Consider the following 536-nt stretch of genomic DNA (forward strand, 5'->3'; position numbering starts at 1 on the left):
CCAGGTCGGGGCGTGGGGGTGTGTGTGTCCGTCTCCCCTGCGGGTTTGGGGAGCCCCTTTCATTTCTCCCCAAGCTCGCGCCGGGGGCTTTGCAGCGCCCTTCCCTTCCCCTCAGCGGGGGAGAGGCCCAACTAGGCCAGTGTGACCTTCCCGGCCCCCGCCCGGCTCGGGGGGACCGGGAGGGTTGGTCTTGGAGGCCTGGCCTTAGGATTCCTTTCCCGTTTACCTGCCTGCGGCCCTGGGAGCCCCCTCGTTTGGGGGCCCTGAGTTGGGGCGAACCTAGCCCCCCCAAACCCTTCGGGGTGGAACTCAGGAAGGCCTAGCGAATCCCGACCGTGGTGGTGTGCGAGACGCTACTGCGGGCGGCCTGCAAAGGGGAGACGGCAGAGTTGAGGAAGTGCCCTCCCTTACCCGCCACCCCAAGCCCACCTGTGGCCTTGGGGTTCCCCGTCTGGGGTTGGGGGGCGGTTGGGACCCCTCGTCTCTCGGGCCATTTCCACCCCTAGACGCCCCTTTTGGGCCCCGGGCCCCGCAGT

The 536-nt window shown here is 68.8% G+C and overlaps 1 protein-coding gene across 1 annotated transcript in view; it reads left to right on the top strand.

Annotated features, from left to right (window-relative positions):
• NUFIP2 (nuclear fragile X mental retardation protein interacting protein 2) overlaps positions 1–536 on the top strand; it is a 30,443-nt gene that overhangs the window by 544 nt on the left and 29,363 nt on the right. The gene's annotated exons all lie outside the window — the stretch shown is intronic.

Source organism: Myotis brandtii, unplaced genomic scaffold (genome assembly GCF_000412655.1).
Source record: "Myotis brandtii unplaced genomic scaffold, ASM41265v1 scaffold50, whole genome shotgun sequence".
In the NCBI taxonomy this organism is placed as follows: domain Eukaryota; kingdom Metazoa; phylum Chordata; class Mammalia; order Chiroptera; family Vespertilionidae; genus Myotis; species Myotis brandtii.